The sequence below is a fragment of the Pseudophryne corroboree genome, chromosome 5 (assembly GCF_028390025.1).
Source record: "Pseudophryne corroboree isolate aPseCor3 chromosome 5, aPseCor3.hap2, whole genome shotgun sequence".
NCBI lineage: Eukaryota > Metazoa > Chordata > Amphibia > Anura > Myobatrachidae > Pseudophryne > Pseudophryne corroboree.
The window spans coordinates 848,981,481-848,997,706 of NC_086448.1; the positions used below are offsets into that span (position 1 = coordinate 848,981,481).

The window sequence follows — 16,226 nt, forward strand, 5'->3', positions numbered from 1 at the left end:
GCAGTGCGTTCACCTTATCAAGACTTATACACTTTATACAGATAAATACACTTTAAAACCCTTACAGGAAAGTGAAGACACAACACCGATTTGTAGTTGAAACCACAGGGTTCTAAGGCCACCGTGGATTATTCAAAAAAGGTAAAACAGTACAAATCATACACTACAGGCTAACAAGATAAATCTAAACAGAATAATGGCTACAGAGAATGTACATACGTGAGAATGTTCGCAAGCGCAACCCGGCCGGTCCTCCGCTGGTCATACAGATAGCGTTCAGAGTCTTCTGACCGGCCAGGAAACAACGGTCTTTTTATACACAACTTACATACACAATACAATGGTCACTGTAATCTCATTGTCCATTGGACGCAGAGATGTGTCTTTTCATTACAGGTGAGGTCATAGGTTGATTTGAAAAGGTGGGCGATGTCTTTTCCCAACTGCTCTTGTGGGTGGTATCCTCTGGATTCCCGCCGCATACATAATATACAGTAAATACAGTTAATATCTATATTCTGCTACTGTACATAACTATACGCAGGAACATGCAATCTTTCTCTAACTAACACCGGAATGTTACCCTTAAAATACCCTACAGCTGGATACTAGACATCACCTAACCTTTGTTTGACCCTTCCTATCATGCAAAGGCGAATCCCTTTGTCCAGGAACTGTTTTAACTATTAATACTCGCTGATGTGGTGTAGGGGAACTATATCTAAAATGTACACTATTTGGGTTAAATATGTAATGTTCTAATAACCCTCTATGCGTTCACAAACTCTACCGTAAATGCGCATACCACGCGCTTAGGCGCATGACCGTGGAAAGCTACTTTACGCAAATTGCGGATATGTGCACGCAAGGTAGACTGAGTGCACGCGCAGCGGGCATGTGCATGTGGTTAGTACATGGGGCATGCATTACAATATTTTTCGACTTTGACAGTCCACCCTTTGGCAGTCAACAATAACTGCCACTATCTAAACATTAAACAGAAAAATATACAATACAATATCTACAGATGATTGGATGGTAGGAGGAGAGGTGTAGGTGGGAAATGTATGACCTAGTGGGATAGTAAAAGCATGTATGTATGAAATCCGTCTGATGGGCATGTACCACCGTACCGAACATGTTCTAGATAAGCTTCGAGGTATTGCGAAGTATACATTAAATACTTCTTATCCCGTATTAAGGGTCTGTAAGTGGGCCAACAAACACTACCGAGCTCTTTTCGGCTTCTTGTTCCAACAAATGGGGTGCACATTTAGTTGATGATACATGGAGGGGGGGGACATATGTGAATGATAATATATGGGTATTACCTATCGACTATGTGTGACACTACCTGAAGGTTGTAGAGATGAAGATAAGACACGTATCACAAATAAATTCACATAACATTTTTGCAATCGTTCTTGGGTGTTGGTTGAAGTCTTGTCCGGATGGGTGTATCTTTGCTGAAAATGTTAATCAAAGTCTTTTCTGGATGGATGTATTGTTCATCAAAAGTCTTTTCCGAATGGATGTATTGTTCATCAAAGTCTTTTCCGAATGGATGTATTGTTGCTTGGGGGAAAACAAAGGAGAAACGGGTGAAAGAAACGGACCGTGGAATCACGTCTTATCACAACATTGTCTCTATTGATGGGTCATAAATTAAATCAGTTGCTGTAACAATGCCCATGCTCCTCAAACTCATCACTTTGGTACCGTGCTTGTGCCGCGTTAGAATTCGAACACACCTAAATATCAAACCAATCATTATGACAACTCCTAGGATACAAAGGAGAAACTTTCCTACACTCACGATAACATTTTGAGCCCATTCTCCTAAACCTGAGAACCAATTGCGTGGGTTCAACCATGAGACCCAGCCGGTCAGTTCATTACTCACAGCAGTAAGGGTAAGGTTGTGTCTCCTTCGGAACTCCCACTTCAACTGCAAGATATCGTCCATCTTTTGATCTATGACCTCGGTTGGGTCGTCAGTGCTGTTTGTAATATACGTGCAGCACTTCACACCATACTGAGTTGCCAAAGTGACGCAGTACCCACCTGTCACCGCTGTGATATAATTGAGGACCATCCTATACTGGATCAGTTCCGTTTTGTAAGCTTGCAACTCCCTCCCTGTATACCTGAAGGTGTCATCATACATCTCGGTGATATTATCTATTAGGTTCGCTAGCGCGTTGATATATCTATAATTTATAATTCCTCTGGCGGTACGGGTGATGTCTAACGCGAGAAGGAATTGAATCCCGGTGGATTCGTGGATCAAATCAGAGGCTGCGTGCTCTGTCCTATCTATAAGGTGTCTCTTAACGATGTGTTCATAGTGAGTGTGAGTGTAAGGAGCTTGAGCACTGCGGTGAACGACTTTCATCCTATTATGGGTTATGGTCATAACTTCTGGCAACACTCTTCCAATGTAACATAATCCCTCTGAGTTTGGGGCAAGCCACTTATACGCCTTCCTCCCGCATATGAAATATGCATCATCGGGGAGAACATATGGGACAGAATATGACATTACCATATTGCAAACTTTCCAAGTGAAAAATCCTATCCCTATCTCTCTCATCTGTTCAGTACACGTATCAGGCTGTATGATATGCGCACAGTACCCTGGTGATACTTCTCCAACCCGCATGGTCCTACTTCCTAGAGTATACCTGTACTGAAAATACCTTCCACCGTCGGCTATTTGGCGTATAAGTTCTGAGTCTACGGGCATTCTGTCGGCTGTGTAAAAATGCCATGGTTTGGTTATTCCATGTCACTTCCCAATTTCCCGGCTTTCGGGAATTGGAAATGTTGAAACATACTAAGGACCTATCCACATGATATTGGTGGAGCTTCAAACTAGGGGGCTTGGAAATATTAAATTTCTTGTCCACCGGTCTCCCACCCCGTAATTCAAGTACCTCATCTATTGTTAAAGGATATGGTACTAGTCCTGACTTGCTCTGACCTTGAGGTACTTGTGAGCATACCCAACATTCTGTTTGGTTTAAAACCTTACCCACTAATGAGTGATAATCACTCAATGGATGACGGTCCATGTTGATATTAAGGCTGGACTGACATCTCTGGATGCACCCGTCCTCAACTATGTTTTCACAATTTCTACAGATACAATTTTCCTCAGCCAATAATCCTTCACAGTGCCTCCTAGTTTCTAGACTACCAGATCGTTTTCTGATACTCGCCTTTGCTCGATGGGTGTGTTGCTCTTGGAATTCTACAAATCCGTCCTTGCCATCAGAACCCATTCCAGATCCTTTCTCGACCTCTCTTGTACTCTCACCGAAACAGACTGCTCTGGTCAACAACAGGGTCAACAGGAAAACCCAGAATGCAGTCTCTTGGGGTAAGTCCATCTTGCTAAGGGGACAGAAAAAGGAGCAAGGAAGGGGGGAAAGGAGGGTAATGGGAGATGGAAAAATAATAAAAAAGGAAAAGAAATTTGGTGCGACAACCGCCTCTGGTCTTGTAGTTCTCTGTGCTCAGGTGCCGTGACAACAGTCCTGCCTCTCAACCTTCCCGGAACAGGCACTCCAGTGATAGGATTTTCTTTCCAAGTCTGCGACCTATCTGTAGGGAACATAAATCCTGCATTACAATGTGTTTAACTGTTGTGTGAAATAAACCATCCGTGGAAAATGAAAAAAAAGAGAGAGAGAATAATAAAAAGAAAATGTGTCAGATTTGCGTTCACCATCAGGCTGTCACACCAACATGTCTATCGGTATCTCTGCACAGTCTCCCTTCACCAGTATTTCCACTCTCCACCCTCTGTGCATGGCCAGGCACATTGATGCTGGTGAGATATACTGGGGTTGGGCAGACCTCTGAAAAGACCGAGTAGACATGTGACGTTTGAGCTGTAGTTCTGTCGGTGAACGTCAGAGATGAAAAGGAAACTTTAAACGATAAATCACAGAGTTTATCTGGCCGCTCCTGTATCTACAAGGAATGATCTACCAACTACATCAACTGTGACCTCAGGTTAACCACCAAGGCCAGCAAGCAACTTCACTGGCTGCAGACTACAGGTGCGGCCCAAAATTTTTCCTATGTGATCCCTGATCCCAATTATGTGTATCATAACTTTGCTCGTTTTCTTGTCTAGGGGGTCTGAATTTATGTGTGCTGTTACAATTGCTGGCATAATGCCCTTCCCTTTTACACAGATAACAAATTCTTGGCTTCCTCCACGTGCCAGGGGCCTGGGGTTTTGGTTGAGTTAGAAACAAGAAAACAAACAAAGTGGGAGCGCTGCTAGTATTGCTAAAAAACCAACCTTCTTCACTCATAATTAATACTCATTAGCGGTGTAAATGATAAAATGACCTTTAATTAATACCATAAAAAAACAAAACAAAAAGAGAAAAAGAAAGAAAGAAATAAAAAAGAAAAACAATAATAATAACACCAATAATAAAATGTATTACTGAGATGGAATGCCAGATCAGAGATATTTTATCTGATTCACCTGAAGCATATAAAATGTCTGAGGAAGCCGCCTAGGTAACAGGCGGAGAAACGCGTAACAAGAGATCACCGGAGTGCCGCTGTGCACATCACCAGCACACAGTACTGACGTCAGCGAAGAGAACGGGACCACGAAGCACACACGGACAAAAATCCTCCTCCCTTGTTGTAAAACGCTGGCAGGTCCAGTAGGAGACAAATAGAGGAACAGCACCAGTGTCGTGGGACCCAGGTAACCTCAATATAGAGACTGTGTGATCAAGGGATCCTTATTTCTATAAAGGATATTGTATTTAGCTGGATCCGTACTGCTACATTGTGATATATGTGGATGAAGCCATATAAAAGTATCAATATCTTCATGCAAAAATGAAACATAGTTACTTTTTGCTGGCCAAAAGAAAACAATCTGGACTACCCTATGAGACTACGCTATTAAGCAAGGGCATTGTGCAATACTATTATAGCCTGCACAGGACTTTTATATGTTTCTGGTGAATCAGATAAAATATCTCTGATCTGGTATTCCATCTCAGTAATACATTTTATTATTGGTGATATTATTATTGTTTTTTCTTTTTTATTTCTTTCTTTCTTTTTCTCTTTTTGTTTTGTTTTTTATGGTATTAATTAAAGGTCATTTTATCATTTACACCGCTAATGAGTATTAATTATATGAGTGAAGAAGGTTGGTTTTTTAGCAATACTAGCAGCGCTCCCACTTTGTTTGTTTTCTTGTTTCTATCCTAATCACGAGGGGCGCAAAACATCCCTCACTTTGGGTAGCAGCAGCAGTATTACTATTAGAATACCCCTAAGAAGGGAAATATTAGTAAGTTATTTCTCCACCATTAAGTCAGCGCAATACCTTATTTTTTTTTAAAATATTCTTTTGGTTGAGTTGATGCTTCCAGTGCTTGGATGCTCATCACCATCAACCGCTCTCCCTGTGCCTCTCTGGTTCTCTGGATATTACGGTCGTGCTCGATAGCGGACTCTCTTAATGCAGCCACCGAAATACCTCTCCAGTTAGGTAGAGAGGTTTGTACCCTTGTTCTCAACGTTTCTTTTAACCCGTCCATTAATACGGACACAGCTACCTCTCTATGATGTACATTTTCCTTAATGTCCTCGACCCCAGTGTATCTAGCCATTTCCTGCAGTGCTCGATGGAAATATTCAGAAGCAGTTTCACCTTCTTTTTGTCTTATGGAAAAGATTTTATTCCACTTGACAACAGTATGGATATATACCCCTAACTGCAGATTGATCTGTTTTACATTCTCCTGAGTGTATTCATCAGTGAGAGGTACTTCTGCGTCTAATTTACAATCAGCAATGAATTTCACAGGGTCAATATTGGAGGGCAAACATGCCCGTAGCACTGTCCGCCAATCTTTGTTTGTGGGTTTGGTGGAGTTACCTAATTCTCTAATAAACCTCTGACATGCGGCTAGATCCTTTCTGGGATTGGGAAATTCAGACATAATTGTCCTCAATTCCGCCCCGGACCAAGGACAATGCATAGCAATGTTCCTGATGGGATTGATTCCCTGAGCGTCAGTCCTCCCATTGGGGACTGCGATCACCCTGACAGATTTAGTTCAATTACACCATGTTGACTCTACAATCTGAGGTGCTATTATCTCTGCATAATGTACAGTACCGTACTTACCTGTGGACACGACCTCACCTGTCCCTCCGCTAGGGGCCTTTGCTACTGCTCTTGCTGGTTGGGCCGTGCACACTTGTGTGTCTTGTATGGTGGCTGCTAGAGAGAGTGCTGATATCGTGCTGGGCTCATCTTCTTGGTCGCAGTCCTGAGGGAAGTTTAAAATGGGATACAACTTGCACGGGTTAGCATTAATACATTTATCAGTTTTACTCTTATCATCATTAATACATTTATCAACTTTACTCTTATCATCTATCAGTATGCCATTGTCTGTAGCCACTTTCTTCCCTGTAATATACGGTGGTGGTGGTGCGGTTGCCATCAGTTTCCTGCTAGGTTTGGAACCGGCTGTGTAAGCTAGTTCCCTCTGCATATCGCCCTCTTGCTGCCATAAATGTAAACAGTTTGTGTGTCTGATCCTTTGTTTTTGGGACTTTAACAGACATATCCTAATCCTTAAATTCTGCAAAACCTCTGAGTCAAAACTACCTATCCCAGGAAATGGTGCTTTATCCCCCACAGTCATTCGTGTCCATTCATCACAAAAGGTCTCAGTGTGGGGACCATACTTCCCCCACATTACTAACCGAGCTGACCCCCTGGGTCTGAAATCTGCAGTCTGAACCCTGACTGAGGAACGTCCCTGTGTTGTGCACTTGGCTTCCATTGTGGACCTTTTTAACACGGGAAAAACTTCCTAAAATGCACCAAACACGGTAGTCTACCGGTGGAAGTCCTCAAAGTTCTTCCACTAACTTCTTCTGCTCCGAGTATCACGGATCTGCCTTTTCTTTAGAAGACACGTGTAGCTGTTGCAGGCCCTACTTCGGCCTATATCCCCTGGGCCTTTAGGAGTAACTTACCGTACCCAGTGAATATCTGCCTCTGGAGATTTTCCTGAGAGACTAGCGAAAACTTCCTAAACCTTTACTCTACACAAATCATGCTTGCATGTGCTTCCTATAACGCGTATGATGATGAGATTTACGCACAAATATGCAAAACTTCGTATCACGTTGCGTCACGTATTGCCCATACAACCGTGCTGTCCAATCGTACCGCTTATAGACACTTGCTATCTATAAGTGGTAGGATCACTGGAGTCTCCACACTGTGCTCCAAAAGAGCCGGAGCGTAATACCATGAAATCTTTATCACACTCCGTTGCACGTATTCACCTGGACCGTGCTCACCACGTTTTCACCTAGACCGTGCTTCACCAAGTTTCACCAAGCTTCACCAAGATCACCAAGTTCACCAAGCGGGGTTCAATACATTCACACCTTATTCAGCTCACACTAACATTCTATAGTTTTCTGATCAGAAAAATATCTTTTCCTGTTAACTGATAGCTTTCCCCAGAGGTACTACAGTAGAAAAGGTTTTTAAACGAAATATTGGAAACTGAACAAATTTGTGCTATTATCACGTGGCTACCGTCTCGCGCCTAAACTAAAACAATGCTATTGTGTAATTTGTACTTAGCGGTCGTACCCTTTACGCATGTTGCGTAAACACGCCACGTGCGTAGGCCTTTACGTAGCGTACGCAGTCCCGTACTTTGTCCGAGACACGTGTACAAAGGCCGTACGTCCGCAGTACTACAAATCCCACACTTCTATAAATGTAAGCGAAATTTAACTATAATCGCTCACTTAACACTACACACAGTTTCTACTGTATAAACCTTTACAACTAGGCCAGGCTGTGTGTGCGTCTTACACTTACTTCCTTAAATATTAACTCTATATTTTAACTAAATAGCAACAAATTTGCTCAGTACAGGTCAAAATGAATCTAGTAATCGCTAATTATGGCAATAATGCGAGCAGATATGCAAAGTACAAAATACAGGTGTATGCGTATGATGTGGCGCCAAAACAGAAATTTCACAGATTTAAAAAAATAGCTTTTGCGTTCTTACCTTACGGATCCCTCCAGCATCCCTACAAACCATGCAGGGCAGACGCTTATCTAATCAGCACTAGTGTATCCACCAACCAAGAGAAGGCTTACAAGGGATACCTTTCCGCCCTTTGCTGATAGATAACGTCTGCGTAAACCTGCTAGGCTGCGGGTTTGAGGAGGAACCGGACGAGCTCCCAATTGATAATGTTAATATTATCTTAGACCGAAAAGCTATACCTCTAGATACACTATTACCGAGGACCGCTATGGCCGCTAGACTGAATGCACGTGCTACGCACTTTGTACGCTATTTGCGTACAGAGTCCAGCATGTGGTATATACTTGGCGTACCCACGCTGTGCTGAGTGTACAGAGTACACACAGCGTGCGCACACACAATTGATAACCTTTAAACCTTGATAGTGATACAATGCAATGATATGATTACACTTTAAACCCTTAGCAGCAAAGTACTGCAATGATGTTATACCTTAAACCTTAAATAGCGCTGACGGTATAAAGTACCCGCAGTGCGTTCACCTTATCAAGACTTATACACTTTATACAGATAAATACACTTTAAAACCCTTACAGGAAAGTGAAGACACAACACCGATTTGTAGTTGAAACCACAGGGTTCTAAGGCCACCGTGGATTATTCAAAAAAGGTAAAACAGTACAAATCATACACTACAGGCTAACAAGATAAATCTAAACAGAATAATGGCTACAGAGAATGTACATACGTGAGAATGTTCGCAAGCGCAACCCGGCCGGTCCTCCGCTGGTCATACAGATAGCGTTCAGAGTCTTCTGACCGGCCAGGCAACAACGGTCTTTTTATACACAACTTACATACACAATACAATGGTCACTGTAATCTCATTGTCCATTGGACGCAGAGATGTATCTTTTCATTACAGGTGAGGTCATAGGTTGATTTGAAAAGGTGGGCGATGTCTTTCCCCAACTGCTCTTGTGGGTGGTATCCTCTGGATTCCCGCCGCATACATAATATACAGTAAATACAGTTAATATCTATATTCTACTTCTGTACATAACTATACGCAGGAACATGCGATCTTTCTCTAACGAACACCGGAATGTTACCCTTAAAATACCCTACAGCTGGATACTAGACATCACCTAACCTTTGTCTGACCCTTCCTATCATGCAAAGGAGAATCCCTTTGTCCAGGAACTGTTTAAACTATTAATACTCGCTGATGTGGTGTAGGGGAACTATATTTAAAATGTACACTATTTGGGTTAAATATGTAATGTTCTAATAACCCTCTATGCGTTCACAAACTCTACCGTAAATGCGCATACCACGTGCTAAGGCGCATGACCGTGGAAAGCTACTTTACGCAAATTGTGGATATGTGCACGCACGGCAGACTGAGTGCACGCGCAGCGGGCATGTGCATGGGGCATGCATTACAATATTTTTCGACTTTGACAATGAGTAGTGCTATTGCTAAATGGGCTGAGAATTTAGCTGCTGATATGGATACCCTTGATAAAGATACTGTTCAATTGACTCTTGGTTATATCAAGGACGCTGCAGATTACCTGAAGGATGCGGCGAGGGATGTTGGTCTCTTGGGGTCAAGAGCCAATGCCATGTCGATTTCGGCCAGGAGGGCGCTGTGGATCCATCATTGGAATGCTGATGCCGATTCCAAGACAACTATGGGAGCTTTACCCTTCAAAGGTAATGTCTTGTTTGGGGACGGCTTGGCTGACCTGGTTTCTACCTCGACTGCGGGTAAGTCGTCTTTTCTTCCCTATGTTCCCACACAACAGAAAAAGGCACCACATCAGCAGATGCAGTCCTTTCGTCCGAATAAATACAGGCGAGGAAAAGGTTCGTCCTTTCTCGCTTCAAAAGGTAGAGGAAGGGGAAGGAAGTCGCCTGCAGTGTCAGGCGCCCAGGACCAGAAGTCCGCCCCTGCCGCTACCAAGTCCACCGCATGACGCTTGGGCTTCCCTGGGGGGGTCCGAACCGGTGGGGGGCCATTTGCAGTTCTTCAGTCAGGTCTGGGTTCAATCAGGCCTGGATCCTTGGGTCCTAGAGATTGTATCTCAGGGTTACAGGCTGGAGTTTCAGGAGACGCCCCCTCACCGGTTTTTCATGTCGGCCTTGCCAGTGTCTCTTCCGGACAGGGAGGTGGTGCTGGCAGCAATACAAAAGTTGTGTCTACAGAGGGTCATTGTTCCTGTTCCCCCGTCCCAACGGGGGGAGGGGTTCTACTCTAGCCTCTTTGTGGTACCAAAACCGGACGGTTCGGTCAGACCGATTCTGAACCTAAAGTCCCTCAATCCATACTTGAAGGTTTTCAAGTTCAAGATGGAATCTCTTCGAGCAGTGATTGCCAGCCTAGAAGGGGGGGACTTTATGGCGTCAGTCGACATAAAGGATGCCTACTTACAGGTCCCGATATTTCCTCCGCATCAAGCTTTCCTAAGGTTTGCGGTACAGGATTCTCATTACCAATTTCAGAGGTTGCCGTTTGGGCTTTCCACGGCCCGAGGATTTTCACCAAGGTCATGGCAGAAATTATGGTTCTCCTTCGCAAGCAAGGGGTTACAATTATCCGGTACTTGGACGATCTCCCGATAAAGGCGAGCTCCAGGGAACGGTTGCTAAGGAATGTGGATTTGTCGCTGTCCGTTCTGCGACATCACGGTTGGCTGCTAAATTTGCCAAAGTCTAAGTTGATTCCGTCCACTCGATTGTCCTTTCTAGGCATGATTCTCGACACGAGCTTACGGAAGGTGTTTCTTCCAGAAGACAAGGCTATGGAACTCCAGACGAATGTCACGGAGCTTCTGAGGCCAAAAAGTGTGTTGGTTCATCAATGTACTCGGGTTCTGGGGAAGATGGTTGCGGCGTACGAGGCCATTCCGTTTGGCAGGTTTCATGCCCGGGCGTTTCAGTGGGATCTGCTGAGCAAGTGGTCCGGGTCTCACCTGCACTTGCACCGGAAGATAAGTCTATCTCCCAGGGCCAGGATTTCTCTCCTGTGGTGGCTACAAAGTTCTCACCTCCTAGGGTGACGCCGTTTCGCTATCCTGGATTGTGTCCTGTTGACAACAGATGCAAGTCTCCGAGGCTGGGGCGCAGTCACCCAGGGAACAAATTTCCAGGGGAAATGGTCGCTCCAGGAATCTTGTCTCCACATAAATGTTCTCGAGTTAAGGGCCATTTACAACGGCCTGTTACAGGCAAAAAGCCTTCTTCAGGGTCGGCCTGTCCTGATACAATCAGACAACATAACAGCGGTGGCGCATATAAACTGTCAAGGCGGAAAAAGGAGCTGGGCGACGATGGCGGAGGCCACAAGAATCCTTCGCTGGGCGGAACAAGACGTGAGCGCCCTGTCAGCAGTCTTCATTCCGGGGGTGGACAACTGGGAAGCAGACTTCCTCAGCAGACACGATCTCCATCCAGGAGAGTGGGCTCTTCATCAAGAGGTATTTGCAGAAGTGACGAAGCGTTGGGGAACTCCGCCGATCGACATGATGGCATCTCGCCTCAACAAGAAGCTTCCGAGGTATTGTTCCAGGTCAAGGGACCCCCAAGCCAGCACAGTGGACGCCCTGGTGACTCCGTGGGTTTTCCAGTTGGTGTACGTGTTCCCGCCTCTTCCTCTCATTCCAAAGGTACTGGGAATCATTCGAAGAGCAAGAGTGCAGGCGATTCTTGTCGTTCCAGATTGGCCAAGAAGGGCCTGGTATCCAGATCTTCAGATCTTACTTGTGGAAGATCCTTGGCCGCTTCCTCTAAGAGAGGACCTGTTATTGCAGGGACCATGTGTGTTTCCAGACTTACCGCGGCTGCGTTTGACGGTGTGGAAGTTGAGCACCAAATTTTAGCTCGGAAGGGGATTCCCGGGGAGGTCATTCCAACTCTCCTTAAGGCGAGGAAGGAAGTTACAGAGAAACATTATCACCGTATTTGGAGGAAGTATGTCTCGTGGTGTGAGACTAAAACTGCTCCTACAGATGAATTTCACTTGAGTCGGCTTCTCCATTTTTTGCAGGCAGGCGTGGATGCCGGCCTGAAATTGGGTTCCATCAAGGTGCAGATTTCTGCTTTGTCTGTCTTCTTTCAGAAGGAATTGGCTGTTCTCCCTGAGGTTCAGACTTTTGTGAAGGGAGTGATGCATATACATCCTCCATTTGTGCCCCCGGTGGCACCATGGGATCTTGATGTGGTCTTGCAGTTTCTTATGTCTTCCTGGTTTGAACCTTTGCGTAAGGTTGAGTTAAAGTTTCTCACTTGGAAGGTGGTCATGCTGTTGGCTCTGGCATCTGCCAGGAGGGTATCTGAGTTGGCGGCCTTATAACACAAGAGCCCGTACTTGATCTTCCATTCGGATAGGGCCGAATTGAGGACTCGTCAACAATTTCTGCCGAAGGTGGTTTCATTTCACATTAACCAACCTATTGTGGTACCTGTGGCTACGGATGCTGGGGCAGTTCCGAAGTCTCTTGATGTAGTGAGATCTTTGAAGATCTATGTCGCCAGAACGGCGGTGGTCAGAAAAACAGAGGCGCTGTTTGTTCTGTATGCTCCCAACAAGATTGGTCATCCTGCTTCAAAGCAGACTATTGCACGGTGGATTTGTAGTGCGATTCAGTATGCTCATTCTTCGGCTGGGCTACCGGTGCCGAAATCAGTGAAGGCCCATTCTACCAGGAAGGTGGGCTCATCTTGGGCGGCTGCCTGAGGGGTCTCGGCACTTCAGCTTTGACGAGCATCTACGTGGTCGGGTTCAAACACCTTTGTTTTACAAGTTTGATACCCTGGCTGAGGAGGACCTTATGTTTGCTCAATCGGTGCTGCAGAGTCGTCCGCACTCTCCCGCCCGTGTTGGAGCTTTGGTATAGACCCCATGGTCCTTTTGGAGTCCCCAGCATCCTCTAGGACGTAAGAGAAAATAGGAATTTGGTACCTACCGGTAAATCCTTTTCTCCTAGTCCGTAGAGGATGCTGGGCGCCCATCCCAGTGCGGACTGTTACTTGCAGTGTATTCTTACTGGTTAGCTTAGTTATACACGGGTTGTGTATTTTTTGTTATCAGCTTGTTGCTGTTGTTATTTCATGCTGTTATCTGGTTTACGGTTACTCCGGTTGTACGGTATGTTGTGGTGTGGGCTGGTATATGTGTGGCCCTTAGTTTAAACAAAAATCCTTTCCTCGAAATGGCCGTCTCTCCTGGGCACAGTTCCTATAACTGAGGTCTGGGGGAGGGGCATAGAGGGAGGAGCCAGTTCACACCCAGTTAAAGTATTTTCAGTGTGCCCAGACTCCTGCGGATCCCGTCTATACCCCATGGTCCTTTTTGAGTCCCCAGCATCCTCTACGGACTAGGAGAAAAGGATTTACCGGTAGGTACCAAAATCCTATTATCAATTTACATATGCATTGTGATATTGGCAGTGATTTATCTAGGTCAGGAGACACCTCTGTATACTTGTTACATTGTTATCTTTTCATCTGGCTCTGTTTCTTTATCATAGATACCTTGTATTTTGATACATTTGATACATTGTACTGTCTGTACTCTAGTAGAAAACTTCATTTACAGAGACGACACTTTACCTGGTACTTATTATCAATCCAGCTAATTTTAGAGCAATGGCCCTCATTCCGAGTTGTTCGCTTGCAAGCTGCTTTTAGCAGCATTGCACACGCTAAGCCGCCGCCTACTGGGAGTGAATCTTAGCTTAGCAAAATTGCGAACGAAAGATACGCAATATTGCGAAAAGATTTATCTGTGCAGTTTCTGAGTAGCTCGAGACTTACTCTTCCAGTGCGATCAGTTCAGTGCTTGTCGTTCCTGGTTCGCCCAGACACTCATCCGTTTCTCCAGCCACTCCCGCGTTTTTCCCAGAAACGGTAGCGTTTTTTCACACACTACCATAAAATGGCCAATTTCCGCCCAGAAACACCCACTTCCTGTCAATCACACAACGATCACCAGAACGAAGAAAAAACCTCGTAATGCCGTGAGTAAAATACCAAACTTCTTAGCAAATTTACTTGGCGCAGACGCAGTGCGAACATTGCGCATGCGCAATTAGCGGAAAATCGCTGCGATGCGAAGAAAATTACAGAGCGAACAACTCGGAATGAGGGCCAATAATATTACTTTATTTTGCTTTACTTCAGCTATTGCTATAAATAGATTGTATACATATATGCTCTTTGTGAAAGAACCTTAAATAGCCCAACAGAACTTGTATTATTGTGTATTTCTCTCTCTTTTCTACCTACATCTAATTTCATGGACTCTCACCATTGATTCAGGGCCACGCCCCTGTCTAACATTGGCAGCAGATCCGTCTGCTTTCCCTTATTGGTTCATTTCTGTCATCTTTCTTGAATAACTGTGTAATTCGTGAACTCTCATCAGTGATTCCAGAGCTTCCAATCACCGTTCATTCTCTCTACTATCATACCACACTGGAAATGCCCGAAGCCGTACGATCTCGGAAGCTAATCAGTGTTGGGCTGGGTCAGTACTCAAGTGGGAGACCATTGAGGAAGACTCAGTTTAGTAGAGCTTATATTGGTTCAATATGCTCAGAGTCTAAAGGCCCATATAGACGGGCCGATGCGGGGAGCGATGTGTGCTGAGCGAACCGCTCAGCACACATCTCTCCCGCCGCTCAGCACAGCGCGATGTGTGCTGAGCGTGCGGGGGGAGACGGGGGGACCGCTCACTTCACCCACTGGGTGAAGTGAGCGACCCGCTAGATTGGCCTGCACGGCAGGCCAATCTAGCATCAGCGATAGCAATGCGCGGGGCTGCAAGGGGTACACACGCTAGTCAGATTGCTTAGAATATCGCTCCGTGAGTACCCCCCTTTACACTGACAGCAGATTCATTCTGCCATCTTATTTCCCACTTTCTTTCCTCTTTTTGCATAACTAGCTAGTTATCATATGTATTTCCATCTACAATATAATTAGTATCCAGGCTTTGCTATTTGTTCATTTTTTGACATAAGCACAGGGCAGGAATCCACTTGTCACTGGAACGTACCGTCCAATATTGAAGCTATCGCTTACAATATTTAGAACTTACTCCGTCAGCCGGAATTCAGTTATTATCCTATATCAGCATTTAGTGCTATTTGACTTTATTGTCACTTGTTGACTGTTATTTCCTTCATTAACCACTGATTATCTTAATTTTGTGATACCAATAAAAGTTGATTTATAACCTATTCTGAATAATCTATACATTATTTGAAGTAAAGAGTGCACCCACGAAAGAGTCTTCTTCTCTCCTTGTTGTTCTACGTCTTCTCGTTATCTGACCTCTGGTGTCTTCTGCTGTTTTCTTACAGATGTGTCCACTTACATCTAGCCTGCCTGCACGTTACCCAGCCCTTGTAGTCACCCTGTGGCGTCTTTATATGTGACTGTTTCTCCATTAAAATGCATCTTATTCACAAAACAATGCAAATAGGAAGCACAAGGAGCTTATGCTGATTAGAATGATATACGGCATGTGTATATTCTGTGTGCAACTGCGGCTGTATCTGCATATGGAATGCTACATTACAGTGTCAGTAACACAATACGGCCACGGGCAAACACAGAATATACACATGCCTCATATCCTATTACTGAAACTGTAACATAGCATTCCGTATGCAGATACAGTCTCAGTCACACACAGAATATACACATGCCTCATATCCTATTACTGACACTGTAACGTAGCATTCCGTATGCAGATACAGCTGCAGTCACACATAGAATATAGGCATGTCGCATATCCTATTTCTGACTCTGTAACGTAGCATTCCGTATGCAGATACAGCTGCAGTCACACATAGAATATAGGCATGTCACATATCCTATTACTGACACTGTAACATAGAATTCCGTATGCAGATACAGCCGCAGTCACACACAGAATATAGGCATGCTGCATATCCTATTACTGACACTGTAACATAGTATTCCGTATGCAGATACAGCCGCAGTCACACACAGAATATAGGCATGCAGCATATCCTCTTACTGACACTGTAACGTAGCATTCCATATGCAGATACAGCCGCAGTCACACATAGAATATAGGCATGCCGCATATCATATTACTGACAC

The 16,226-nt window shown here is 44.6% G+C and overlaps 1 protein-coding gene and 1 pseudogene across 3 annotated transcripts in view; both read left to right on the forward strand.

Moving 5' to 3' along the window:
* The window catches only part of LOC134928690 (uncharacterized), a 534,742-nt gene that overhangs the window by 249,520 nt on the left and 268,996 nt on the right, over nt 1-16,226 (forward strand). The window lies entirely within an intron of this gene.
* Nucleotides 14,550-14,668, forward strand: LOC134930207 (5S ribosomal RNA; annotated as a pseudogene).